Raw genomic sequence first — 14586 nt, forward strand, 5'->3', positions numbered from 1 at the left:
ATCATCATGTAGCCGCAAGCTTTTTGCGATGGCTACATTCTCTTGTTGACTGCAACTTCTATGCGATGACCGCATTCGTTTGTCGACCGTAACATCCATGCGTCGAGCGTATGCGTTCGCCTTTACGATGGAGAGATTCCCCGCATGCAGTCGTCTTTGCGATAGCCCAGCTTCCGCATATGCGATCGCTTTCTGTGTTAGCTACAAAGATGGACAATTGAATGTATAATAACGCATATGTTAGCTGAGATTCTTAATGCTGATGGATGCAAGCTCATTTTTTCATGAATTCTTAACATATTCGCTGCATATTTTACTTAACAACTCTCATAATTCTAAATAAAAGGCCTAAGATGACGTCCATTTTTGCTCGTGATCAGATATAAATCTCATAAGTTACATGATCGACCAAATGTATGAGTGGCAAAGTATTTCAGGTAAGTGAGGGTTTAAGTGCAAGCATACACTATAGACAAAGTAATAATCTTGGAGTATTCCAAGTATCGAACCCACAAGACTAGCTTCTAATTTAAATTGCTTGAGACTGTAAACCTAATGAGACTGAAGGTAACCGAGAAGAATTTGTGTTGTGAATGGCAGAAAGTTTAGAATAGAAACAGTAAATAGTAGTAATCGTACAGGAGCTAACAATGCTTCAACCTTTCGGGTTCTGTTTTGTAAGTGATGCGGCCGCATTAGACCAAGAAAATGAATTATGCACGAACATAATGCTACTCCTATTCAGTCTTGTGTCAAGTTCATTTGAAGATCTAAGCAGCTGCTACCTAAGGTTTCCATAGATAAATGAATCTTAGATTACTTCAAGCTTAGATTCTTTATCATACCGTGTTTCTTATTTATAAGGTGACTGACTCTCATATTTCTAGGCTCCTAGTCTCGTATCCCTTTGTGACATCCACTTACACTCTAACATTCTTAGCATTAGAGCTCGCTAAATTGTTGATTAAGTAGTCAGTTTAATTTACCAATGCTATCCTTAAATTCAACAAAGAAAATGCATAAATTAAGTTGGTGTGAAGTGCACCCTTACTTAAGCTATAAAACCTTAGGGTATCCACATTTTCAAACCCCTAAAGAAATTTAGCTTATGATAAATGACAAAATTTTATTAAATCAAGAATCATAGCTACAATAGTTCGATTGGTAGAAAGAATGAAAATGAAATAACTATAGGAATTAAATGGAAAGAAAATGCTGAAAAATTACAACTCAAAAGAACTTGCGATAAATCATCAAGTTCCAAGCCATTCCCTAGGTTAATTTTCCCTTTTTTTTTTCAAGGTGAAATCGCCCTCAACACACACTTTTGTGGGATGAGATAACCTAGAGCTCCTACGCCTCAGAGGAATTTTTGTTCTTGGGGCTACTGACCTGAAACGTTGAGAAGAGACCCAAGGGCTGCTATAAAAATGACAAAAACTATGAAGTATGGCGATGAAATCGACCAATGGAGAGTTGTATATGAAGTAAAGGTCTTCCATCCTTTTTATAGGGACCATAGTAGTTTGGGGGTGCCGAAATTTGTGCTCTGGACGATTCCCAGGTGAAATAGGAGCTACCCAACTGAATAAAATGTGAAAATTGCAAGTGCTTCTAACTGAGTTGAATTCTAGAATTCTAGGGCTCAATGATGTGGGCACATCAGCTAAAGATCTGCAGAAACAACAAAAACCCTGTCAAAATTCACCAATTTGGCTCTAAAACAGCAAATAACATCTCTTAAGCAAAATTATTCCCTAGTGAGCTCATTTTAACGGATTATGAGTAAAATTAGAGGGAAAGTCATGCACGAATCTAGTTTTCAAAGTAAAAGTACACAAAGAAAAGCTTACAAACTTGCATTTCATGGCTTGTATCATACCCCCAAATTGAAATCTTTTCTTATCTTCAAGAAAATATCAGAAACATCTTTCATAACCTAATCATGCATGCTTGGTTTGATAAAACGCAAAGACAATAACTTTCAGAAGGGGTCTCCAATATAATACCTTGCATAACTACAAACTTCCTAAGAATCCGCACAAGAGTTTTTATTTGTCCAATGGCTCAACATTTCCAACTAACCACCAAAACATATCGAACTAACTTAGCGATCAATCATTGATCTTAGAGGGTCCAAACACACTACAACCTTATCGAACACCAAACTAATCTCCCCCGATCTTGAACTTCTGCTAGGATTTAAGGCTTACATTTTATAAGTCTTCACGTTTTCCTTTTTTTCCTCCTTTTTAGTCTAGGAATGATCCTTATGTCATTCTCACCTTTGTTCCAACTTGTCCCACGAGTTACCTACGAACATCTGACCACGAGCAAGATTCACACTTGAGGCAAACACTCACTTTCCAAGCTAACCATTTCACGTAAAGAAAGCATAAATATATCATGCTTCACTTTTAGTTGCTTTTTGTGGCTAACTCGGAAAGGAGAAATGCCCTATCTTTTTCCTTTTATTCTTTTTCTTTTTTCATAGACCTAGCATATGTACATGTACACCTTCTCACAATAAATATTACATTAATATACAAAATGCGAAAGTCCCCCCTCCCCCCACCCACCCACCCACCCAAAATAAGCAATGTCCTCAGTGCTTGAGAAAGAGAAACTACAAAAAGGGCAAAAACAAGAGAATGGCATCTTGGCTTGATTGCAAAATATAAGGCTAAGGTCTCTTAGTACATAAAGCTGGTGGGCATACAGGAGACTAGCCGAGAAAGGTTTTGCACAAATAGACAAACATAAAACTCTTGATTCTATATTCTTTTGGAGTTGAAAGCAAGGTATGCAAAAGGAGATATGCCCTAGGTATCATCATGAAGAGTTACTTTGCACAACAAAAAAAACAACATGCTCCGACCATTTAACATAATTGCAGCCACACAAAAATAAATTTCAACAAAACCAAAAATCAACTAACCTAATTGCACATAAAAGAAGCTAATAAAGCAAAACAAAATAAAATGAGTTTTGAGATTAAAAAGGGAAGAATAAGTGAAGGACACGATACTCCCCTAATGAGTTGGAGCATCATCATTGACTTCTGGATCTTGTTCCTCGTCAACACAATCATGAAGGATATGAGAATTAAAGTAAACTCTTCTTTAAGGTAGGTCAAATGTCAAGTGTGGATTAATTAAGGACAAGTCAACCTATTTATAGGTAGGTCTGGCCCATTAAATATAAATGAGATCACCAAACCCTAATTTTTTCTGTTGATGTGGTCGCAATACTTCGTTTAATGCGAGTGCATTGCCCTTCTCTTTCTCTTTTTTTCCTTACATGCACAATCAAGTGAAAAATTAGAAAGTTCATCTAGCTAAATAAACTTCAAGGTAGGTTTCCAGTTAGAAGTGTTCCCTATGGTCATCTTAAATATCTCTTCCTTAGACAAACCATCCTAGACAGAGTTTATTTATTGAAGCATAAAAACTCAGAACCTTTTTTTTTTTTTGAAGAATTAATGAACTAATGATGAAAAAAAATAACAAAAGTAAATTAATGAAAAGAACGTACCTATACATTTAGAGCTCGATCTTACTCTTAGACCAAGACAAAGGTTTTGTCTCGGCTTAACACCTCTTTCCAATATGCCTTCACTCGTTGTCTAATCATTTTGAAAGCATTTTCACTGCCTTGAAAACTGACTGCTCTATCACATGAGCTAAATAGTTGTTTTTGTCTCCCATCCTTAATACTTGCGGTACAAATTCTCTCCTTTTCTTATCACTCTTTTTTTCTTCTCTTTCTAAAGACCCTAATTTTGCATCTCAGCTTTTTTAGGGAATACTCGGATATTTTAGATGAGAGAACACTATCGATTTGAGTTGCATATTGATAGTTTCCATCATATCTTGTTTTAGTTGTTGGATATTTTCCTCTATGAGCTTAGATGATTTGGTGTTAGGTTCCTTGAAGAGTGTTTCTGGCGCAGTGTTGGCTACATTTTTCAAGTAATTGACTTCTTCTACCACATCCTTCGTTTCCTCATCCAGTTCATCTATCAAGCTTTCCTTTTTTTTGAACTCATGTATCTCACGTGGGGTCAGGCTATAGAACTCTTCAATTAAAGAACATTCTTCCATGTCTCATGAAAATTTCAAAGCTTATAACACATTAAAAGTGATCTATTGGCCGTTGGCTCTCGTCGTCATCTCTCTTTTCTGCACATCGATTATTGTTCGTTCTGTTGCTAGGAAATGGGTGCCCTAGGTTTATAGGCACTTTTCTATTTGCTTCACAATCTAGAATTATGAAGTCTAAAGGAAATATAAGCTTGTCTACTTTCACCAATACATCTTCGATCTTCCCTATTGGCTTGGTGGTTGATCTGTTAGCCAACTAAAGAGTTACTGTGCTTGGCTTTACGTCCTAAATTCCTAACTGAGTGAAAACTGAATATGACATTAGATTAATGCTTGCTCCTAAATCGCAAAGTGCTCTTCCAAAACTCGGTCCTCTAATTGAACATGAGATTGTAAAATTTCCTAGATCTTTCAGTTTTAGAGGGATGTTGCTGCTGACCATAGCATTGGAACACTTAGTTAGTGCAACTGTTTCATATCAGGCAACTTCCTCTTTTTTGATAGGATATCCTTTAAGAACTTTAAATAGTTGGGCATTTCTTCTAATGCCTCAACTAATGGAATGTTTATGTGTAGTTGTTTCAAAACATCCAAAAATTTATTGAACTAAGAGTTCTAGTTCTTCTTCGTTGTCTCTTGGAAAATGGTATGGGTGGTTTATATATTGGCATTGTATTCTTTTCCTTTGCATCAATCGATATCTTTCTTTCATCCTTCTTTTTGTCTTTTTGACCATCTTTCATCTCTTCTGCAGCTGGTGGAGTAATTTCTTTCTTAGACCTGACATCCATTGATATTTTTTCTTGGCATTCTTTGTGTTCTCCAGGCATCTTTGGTCCTTCATACTAAAGCTCACTTCTTAATGTAACACCCTTATGTTAATTTATTCCATTCGTCTCAGAGCTTCTATGTTGCTGGGCAAAGTTCTTGGAGGTTTTGCACCTATAAATTACGTAAAGCTGCATAATTTCTGGTCATATAATCATTCAATAGATCTACCATTGTAGGACTCTTTTCAGGGGGAGGTGCTGGCGGCTTATCTCGTGGTTGTTATTGCGCTGCTTGCGGGAATCCTGGTGGAGCCGTTCTTGCCTGTTGCTATGATGTATTTACACTGTTTAGACTTTGCCCCTGGAAAATTCGGGTGTGATCTCCATCCTGTGCAAGTATTGGAATAAGGATCCCAATGCTATTACGCCTACTGGTAATCTACATAACACACCGAATAGGGGTTATACATATATTCACTAGATAAATGATTAGCAATACAGAATTTACAAGTTTGAGTTTGAGAATTAGCTTGGACAACTGCCAATTTTTATGGTCCCAACATAAAAGTTTGAATCATATTTTCTATGGTTGTTATGACTCATGGACGCAAGTGTATCCACTTCTTGTATTTCAGCTACGGTTTTTGTGATTAAGTGTTTTCTACGTCTCCCAAATTTTGGTTATTATTCACAATCATATCCATAATTTCTTGAGCTTCGTTTACAGACTTTTTGAGCAAAGATCCTCCCTTAGATGCATTTACCATTATCTTTGAAGCTTTATTCAACACATTATAAAACTACTCCATCACGATGCATGCTGTAAGTCCTTGATGTATGCATTTTCTCACCAACTTATGGAATCTAATCCATGCTCCATCAACAAATTCAGATGGAGATTGCCTAAATGCAATGATGTCTCCTTTGTATTTGGCGTTCTTGTCAAGAAGGAAGTATTTTCCTAGAAACTTATCTAGGAGGTCATCCCATGTGGTAATGGAGTTAGGAGGCAATGAGTCAAGCCACACTTCTGTATCTCCCTGCAAAGAATAGGGAAATAGCTTAAGTCTCAATGCATCTTTAGAAACACCATTAACTTTGAAAGTACGACAAATTCTCATAAAAAATGTTTTAGATGTTTATGGGTCGGGTCTTCATTGGATAACCCAACAAATTGACCAAATGAGTTTAACATTTGAAACATCAAAGGTTTCGTTTCAAATGTGGGAGCATCAATCGGTGGATCTAGAATGCTAATGTCTAAGGTTTGAAATGCAGAAGCTACATAATCCCTAATGGCTTTGTCTCTATCTTCTATGATGAAGATAGGATTTTGGGGGTTAAGTTGTTATGGTGGACGTTGGTCGCCATTCTGTTGAACTCCATTCATGGGAGGAATAGAAGGATCGTTTCCAAGAGGGAGATCCATTTAAATTTATCGCACAAATATGGCTTTAGCAAGACTCTCTTGCGTGCTCAACTCCTTTTACTCATGACGCTTCCACCTTTGTTATTGTCTCTGATGGCAAAAGGTCATTTCTATTTCAGGATTTGGTTAAAAAAGGTTGGGCCTTCTTCTCATGCACCAACTCCTCCTCCAAAAACAAACAGGAACAAAAAGGAGTTAGATTTTTCTTGAAACAAAGTCAATGCAGTCGCATTGATTAGTCATGGTTAACAATAAACTAAAAATTCTGCTAGTTCCTGCAACAAGGCCAAGAACTTGATCGACCAAATGTATATTAATTAAGTTAATTAAAAAAATTAGTTTTTAATTAATTAGTTATTCGGGAGGGAGTTTTTTTGATAACCCTCCTATTATTCTCTCATTGAACATATGTGAGTGGAAGGAGGAAGAGAGAGATCCTTTTATTTGATCTGCAGTTGTTGTTTGAGGAGAGATAAAACACTCAATCTCACATAACTCTTTCTGCATTTTACTCTCAAACAAAACATTTCCCTCTTCCTTCCAAATTATTGCTAAAACCCGCATAATCTCCATAATTTTCTACCCTTCGAGAATATTGAGGACTCCGTGTGGTAGTGCCCAGTTTTTTGGTTGTTGCTATGATCGTGAGATCAAGAGGAAAAGAAGATTGAACAAACTGTTTGTAACCGGAAAGGATTTCATGAAAAATTCGGTCTTCAAGGGTGAGTGTTCTTCATCTCCCTTAGTTTTCACTTTTTTTTCCTGAGATATGCATGTTTAATTAATCATGTGAATCCTATTTTCATCCTCTATATGAATTAAATGTTCTATAAAATAAAATTGGGAGATCGATCCTTCTGCAATGGGTATTCACATATCCTTTCAAGAGGAACTTTTGTCCTTGGGGCTATAACTTGAGACACTAAGAAGAGACCCAAGAGGCTACTGTAAAATGACAGAAACTATGAATGATAGTGATGAAATCGGCCAATGAAGAGTTGTATATGAAATGAAGGGCTTCCTTTTATAGGCACGAAAGTAGTTTGGGATGGTTGAAATTTGTGTTCTAAACGATTCCCAGGTGAAATCGAAGCTTTCTGACTAAATAAAATGTGAAAATCGCAACTTCGTTTGACTGGATTGATTTTGGAATTTTAGGACTCACAAATGCAGATGCATCACTTCATTGATGCATCCTTCATAAACAACAAAAACCCTGCCAAAATTAGCAAATAACATCTCTTAAGTGAAACTATCCCCTAGTGAGCTCATTTTAATAGATTGTGACTAAATTAGAGGAAAACTCAGGCATGAATCCATTTTCAAAGTAAAGGTACACAAATAAGAGCTTAAAAACATGCATTAATGACATGTATCATTATAATATCGGGAAAATGAACTCTACGCCTAAGCTAGAATAAGTACCATAGCTCCTCATCGACATCATTATCAACGAGGTAGAGTTTGGATACGTCAAAGATCAAAAAGAGGAGGAAGAGTGGAGAGAAATCTAATAAAAAACGCATGGGATTAGATAGGGGGAGAAGAAGTGACTTAAAATCAAGTAAAAGTTAATATATATAAATGTCGGAGCATCACAACTTTAGCGCAGAGCACCGCGACGCTGATGGGAATCAACACGTAGGAGGACATCGGAACTCCTTGATGTTGTGCGGTTTGCACAAAAATCGTAGTTCCCTGCCTTATAGACGAGCATAGCGCCTAGCTGGGCGCTGTAGCTCCCCGCCTTGCTGACGACATAGCACTTAGTTGGGCACCGCTAAGTCATCTTTAGGGGTAATTTCATTATTTTGGCATTCTTTTTCCCAGTTGGTACAATTAAGCTCTGGTTTGATCTATTTTAGCTCCATTTTAACACTAATATCCTGTTCTACCCTTAAGGTGCTCAAAACCTACAAAGTAATCAATTAAACACATAAAATACAGGAAGAATCTTGAGTAAAATGGAATATAATAACACATTTTAAGTGCTATCAGTACACAAGCAAAGTAAAAAGTATATGAAAAGAGAGAAAACATCAGCTCCCGAACTCAAGACTACGTTTACCCTTTTGCGATCACAAGTTTGTTTCTTTTTTTAAACACATGTTAGTCAATTGGATAAGTGAATCAATCCTACCATAAAAGTTAGGTTTATATATATATATATATATATTTCAAATAATTTGAAAGTTTGAAAAAGAACCTAAGATGGGTGTAGTTCTAAATCAATGGATTTAAAATAAATCTAGAGCATTTGAAGAGGTTTTTTTTTATTTTTTTTTTATTTTCTTATAATATATTATTCATCTTGAGGTTCAAATACCTTTTTTCATAGCTGACTATTTATTTAAAATTTTGAATCAATGAAATCCTTCTAAATTGTGTAAAGTGTGAACTCTTAGAAAACTTTATTTTTACAATAACTCTATCAAACGACTCAAGGTAGGAGACAACTCAACGATAGAAAAAATGGCTCAACGTAGGTGGACACATTCATGGAAGGAGTGTAAAAAACTAATTCATTATTTTTTGTTCAATCTCGTGGTAGGAGAAAAGTGAGCAAAGAAAAAAAGATCAATTATTTAAATTCCTAATTAAATTTTTATTTATGGTAACAACAATCGTCAATGTCACCAAATCTTATCCACTATTAAGGCGTGCAACTTTGATGGTGTTTCAATTTAAATTTTTACATCAAATGTTGATAAAAATTCTCAACTTTTAGACCATTTAAATTATCAAGAAGATAATCGAGATAATGAAACAAAAAAATAGATAACGAATATTAAATTTTATAATCAAATCAACTGATAACCAGATGTATGTTAAGAAAACCCTAATTTCAACCGATATTGGCTCGATACCTAGTATCGGACACCCAGCAATATGGAATTACATCCATTTGAAAGCTTAGATTCTAAGCTACAAAACCAACTCCAGATCTCTCATCAAGCATTGAACAAGTTATGACCCTAGGAAGTCAAATGAAAAACACATAAAAAACTCCCAATCACCATATTCAACTTGCCCATCCATATCCAATCTCAACCCCAACTTTCAATACCCACTGTGGATAATTCTAGATCTAACGGCTGAAATTTAAATTTTCACTAGGATCTCGGTCCACGTTAAAAGCTTTTAGACCAATCAGATCGCAGTAGCGTGATTCCATTCGACAATATAAACTGCTCTCAACCGTCTCTCTCTTCATTGAATTTTCTCTTTCCAAAAGCCATTCCTCTCCTTCTATGTTTCTCATCATTCGGGCTCCTTATCTATTCCAATAATGTCTTCTGCTACCGATCCCATTGTCTCCTCCGACACGCCTGCCGCGCAGCTGCGGTGGCTTAGCCAGTGGAGAACGATTCGAAGCCTAAAAAAGCTGCGACCTCCAAAGCTTCCAAGGCATGAAACCATCTGGTACCAAGAAAAACAGATCTTCACCGACTCATCCTCCTTTCCTTCAGGTATGAAAAAATAATCTCTGTTTTGATCGTCAATGATTCTTCTCTCTATTTTTATGTTATGTTCTAATCAAATTTTGAAATTGTTCTTTCGATGATTAGCGAAGTGATCGTTTCATTGAAAGAAAGGACCAGCTCAAGTCAGTACGCCATTACGAAGTACATCGAAGAGAAGCATAAACAATTGTCTTCCAATTTCACGAAGCTTTTGCTCGTTCATCTGAAGAAACTTGTCGTCGTTGATACACTCGTTAAGGTCAATAACTCCTACAGGCTTCCATCAGCACGCTCTATTCAAGCAAAGAATGCAGCAACATCAGTCGCCGCCGCCAAGAAACCAACGAGCTCAAAACTCAAGACCGCTGCAAGCATCAAGAAAGCCGTCATTGCCAAATCGAAAGCGAAAACTTCTGCAAAACCTAAACCGAAAGCCATGGTAAAGCTGAAGATAGTCAAAAAATCCAAGATCGTGCAAAACCTAAGGTTGTTGTTGCAGCCAAGCCTAAGGCGGCAGAGAAGGTTAAGAAGGTTGCTCCGAAGCCTAAACCTGCAGCCAAGGCTGCAAAAGTCGCAAAAACGCTCTCGCGAACGTCGCCAGGAAAGAGAACTGCACCAGCGACAAAGGAAAAGAAGATAGCTGCGAAGAAGCCAAAGACTTTAAAGTCGTCGACGAGAAAAGTCCAGGCAAGGAAAGTTAAGAAATAAATTTGTGTTAGGGTTTTTTTTGTCCTGTTACTACTGGTACGTAGGGATGTAAACTAGGGGTATGAGTCGAAGGAAATCAAACTAGTGGATTTTCATGAGTAGCGGAAAGGATGATTCCAATTCCATTTCAATTGAACATAAAACAACATGCTATACGATGATACAAGGGATAGAGGATGTGTACAACACTCGACTGTAACAAACGGACCACCAACAGCATGAACAACTTGATGCTCCTCGATCCCAATTGAGTCCAACTTGATTCACGAACAGAGTGAGGACATCATCACAATGGTTATCTTGGTATTCTCGGGTGTGAGAATACATGAGTTATGGGTTCTATATGATCTTGGATTAAGGAATAGAGGAGGTATGCGATCGAGTAGACAATCGAATAAGTGGGAAATAAAACACTGTTTATCGCATAGACGATGAACTCGATCGTTTAGTAAACACAAGCCTATTGTTTAGACTTTGCTACTTGATCGTGTAGCAATGATCAACTGAATGACTATCGTATAGTCAACTCTAAACGATCGCTTAGCTGGTTGTTTAGTCTCTTAATGCTATCACTTAGTAAAACTCTTTTATTTGATAGCTTACTATTCGAATGAAACAATTACTAAATTTAGGAAAACAATTTTCCTTTTTATCTTAAAGTTACCATAACCTCTCACTCGATTGGTTATTAGAAAAAAAGAAATTAATTACCATATAATTAATATATTATAAATAAACATGATAACCAACTTATCATATTATATTTATAACTTATAGTTTTAATATTTCATCTCATGAAACATATAAACTATAGTTTTTTTTTTCTATTTTATGGTACTTAATGTAAATCAATTTACATTAATTCCTCCATTTAATGTATGTCATACATCATACCAATTATATCATATATATAATTGAATTTCCTCTTGTTAATTCGAACACTTTAAACTATCCCAAAATCTGATTCTCAACTTGAACCCATTGAGCTACTAAGGGGATCTTATGGATCCACTACAAGACTTTTGGGCTTTAATTCAATTGAAAAAAGTGAAACCAGATGTATAATGTCGGTTTTTTTTTTCAAAAAAAGTGGATATTTAATGTCGGTTTAAAACCGACATTAAAGATCCGGTTTTCCCTTTTTTTTCCTTAAAAAAAAAAAACCCATTCCCCCCCATTTTTTTTCATTTCCCGCTTTTATCCCTATCTATCCTATCTATCCCTTTTCTAAACCCTATTTTCCCCATCAGCCACCTCCTCCCTAGTCCCCCCATTTTTGTTTCTTTAGAAAATGATATTAGGTTACATTTTGTTTCTCTCTTTCTCTCTCAGATTTCAGACAAACCTTTGTAGACGGCAAAGAGAACTGAAACCGAAAGTTATCAAAAATGGCGACCAAAAATGCCAAAAAAGCCAATCTCTTAGATCATCACTCCCTCAAATACCTACTCGATGAATCTGTTTCTGAGGTAGAGAAGTAAGAGATATGTGGAACCAACGAGAAATGGCAGAACCCATAGATAGGTCGGCAATGCCGGTCCATGTAGTACGATTTGAAATCGATTTTGCATTTTTTCGTACTCCCGATGCCATTGATAAACAAGCATAGTCGATGCTTTGAGAAGATTCCAACGATGATTGAAAAAATAAATTGAAGAAAGAACAGAGAGATCGGTAGAGATATGAAGAATTTGAATCTGTTTCTGAGGTAATTCAATCTGCAATTTCATTCCCCATTTTTTAGATCTTTTTCGAGTCAATTTTAATCTAGGTTTGAGCTTTTTCTTTGCAGATTGTCACCAGCTGTAATGAAGGATTTGAATATGAAGGATTTGAATATGTTTTTGAGGTAATATGAAGGATTTGAATCTGTTTCTGAGGTAATATGAAGGATTTGAATCCGTTTCTGAGGTAATGCTATTTAGCTACATTTTAGTGTTTCGGAATATAAACCAGTTAAAAAAACCACAAAGTTCTAAGAGTTTCGGTAATGCGATACATTTTTGTTTCGTCATTCATCTGTACTTCTTAGGGGAGAGAGGAATACTAGAGCATTAGAGATTTGGAGAAAGACTTTATTGATGTTTGATTCGTTGTTAGTTCATGTCTCTCTAGAAAGTGTCAAGCTGAAGAAAAAGAAGAAACACAAGAGAACAGAAAGGCCCAGGTTGGTAATTCTTTTGACATTTTTTTCCGGCACTATTTGTTACATAAGTGTGCCATATTTAGATATTCCAATCCTGCAGATGGTAGCAAAACTGCATGGAATAATGAGACCATTTCTACTTCGAAGAATGAAATCTGATGTCGAGCTAATGCTCCCTCGGAAGAAAGAAATCATAATATATTGGTTATGATTGAATGTAGCACTGTTTTTAATGTAATTGTTATAGATAGATTCTATAACCTGTGCATAAACTTTTCTTGTTTTCATAAATATTATTTATATATGTAGATATATATCTCCGTCCAAATCCCTCTCGCTCTCGCTCATAAAGGCCAAATCCTAGCCTCTCGCTCTTGCTCTTACTCGTCCCTCTACTCTCACTACTCTCGCTACTCTCACTCTCACTACTCTCACTCTCGCTACTTTCGCTCTCGCTTTCGCTACTCTCGCTAATAGTCTCTATAGCGCAGCCCTCTCGCTGTCGCTCTTCCCTCCACTCTCGCTCACGCTCATACCTCCACTCTTGCTCATACCTCCACTCTCGCTCTCGCACATAAAGTCCCCTCTCGCTCGCCTTACCCCGACCTCCGCCCCGTTGCCAACCCTAGAGGAAACTGATCCATTCATTCTGTTTATATTTACTTGGCTAAACTTGTTTCATATAATCAGATTATGCATTCATTCTGTTGAATGTAGATTATTTTTGCAATCTGACAGAAGCTGGTTATCTTGATTGTGTTACTGTTACATATGAGTTGGCACTTCTGTTTTCTGTATTTTGATCACATTATAGCACGTTTCAATGTGTGTGACAGATTGAAGTTTTATTAACATTTGGCCTTTCATATGATTATATAAATGTGGTTATGGTTATAATATTAATTTTTCTCCTTGGATCAGAGTCTGCCTGGGGTTAAATTCTTAATCTCAGGCACATTACTTGTTAAGTTGAAGTTAAATTCTAAATCTTTCCAATTCTTCTGTAGTTGCTGGATGAGCTAAAGAAGAAGAATCCTGATAATGAAGTCCATTTCAACAACGTATATTACATCTCTTAATCTCTCAAACCCTCCTAAATTTGTAGACAAATAAAATTGTGTTGCCCTTATAAAATCATAATCTTTGTATTACTTGTAATTTGTGTTTTCAAGGCTTGAATTATTGTACGCCTTTTAAATTATAATTCTATAGCAGAATTTGTGGATTAAACGTAATAGATTTACAACCCATATATGAATAATGTCATAGCCATAGTGTTCGATGATGATGTGTCATGTTATAATTTTTTATCGAAAAAATGGATTTGGCAAGGGAACTTTAAAAAACGGACAATAATTGATAAAACGGACAGATTCGGGCTTCAATGTCGGTTAAGAATCAAAAAAAAAAAAAAAATACTTTAATGTCGGTTGGATATTAAAGACCTTTAATGTCGGTTGCAACTGACAAGTTTTAATCACTAAAGACCAACCGACATTGAAGATTGTGTTATTGGTGTTATTGAAGCCCTTTAATGTCGGTTTAAAACCGACAATAAAGGCAATCGACATTAAAAGGCTTCAATAACACTATTTTTAATGTCGGTTTCCAACCGACATTAAAGCCCGAATTTCTTCTAATGACCTGTAGCTTGAAGCTCCAATGGTACGTGAATAACTGATTAAACTCTTTAGTCACGAGATCCACCATCCGTTAACTATCGGGCATTCCTCTAAAGACCGACAACTACACTCTTCTCACTACAGATATATTTCTGTGTCCATATTAACCAATCAATAGTGCGATAACCCTTCACAAATAGCTTGTAACTACAACTAGGCCAATTTACCGTTTTGTCCCTATAATTACATCTAACTCCTTAAATACCACTGATTCTTCTAATGAACAATAACTCGTATTCCTACTATGACTAAGTCCTCTCTTCTAAAGAGAGGGTGTGGCTACT

At 36.2% G+C, this 14586-nt stretch overlaps 1 pseudogene across 1 annotated transcript; it reads left to right on the forward strand.

The window, feature by feature from the left end:
- Nucleotides 1–9525: 9525 nt before the first annotated feature.
- Nucleotides 9526–10623, forward strand: LOC120080337 (uncharacterized; annotated as a pseudogene). The gene is made up of 2 exons (XR_016530229.1): nt 9526–9772; nt 9877–10623. The product of XR_016530229.1 is annotated as an uncharacterized LOC120080337 (transcript).
- Nucleotides 10624–14586: the final 3963 nt, after the last annotated feature.

This window comes from Benincasa hispida, chromosome 6 (genome assembly GCF_027475165.1).
Source record: "Benincasa hispida cultivar pf3 chromosome 6, pf3_genome.v1.1, whole genome shotgun sequence".
Lineage (NCBI taxonomy): Eukaryota > Viridiplantae > Streptophyta > Magnoliopsida > Cucurbitales > Cucurbitaceae > Benincasa > Benincasa hispida.